The following is a 421-nucleotide window of genomic DNA, read 5'->3' on the forward strand; positions in this document are numbered from 1 at the left end:
AAGGTTATCTGTGTATGAATATGTATGTTTATATGAATATATCCATTTACTTTTGTCCATAAACAAAAGTAAATGCATTGTACTGTACCCAACCAGACGCCTAATTCAGTCATTAATTCGCATTAAACAAAAAAGGAAAAAAATTCCCTGCATATATAATAACCAGAAACATATGCCTCCTGTATGTATGTTTCCACTTAAGTTATTACATGGAAATTTGATTAACTAAGTTAAGAGGGCGTGTTCATTATTTTTATGCTATGAAATTATATCTAGTGCACGGAGAGGATTACAGGATAATTCTCTCTTATGAGCTTTTGCCTTGGGGTCACGTGGGAAGTTGTTGCAAAATGTTTCTTTGGTTACACGTTGATGTGGAAATCCATTCTACTCATTAGATTATTTGTAGAAAGAGCCCTGC

Source organism: Penaeus monodon, chromosome 31 (assembly GCF_015228065.2).
Source record: "Penaeus monodon isolate SGIC_2016 chromosome 31, NSTDA_Pmon_1, whole genome shotgun sequence".
Lineage (NCBI taxonomy): Eukaryota > Metazoa > Arthropoda > Malacostraca > Decapoda > Penaeidae > Penaeus > Penaeus monodon.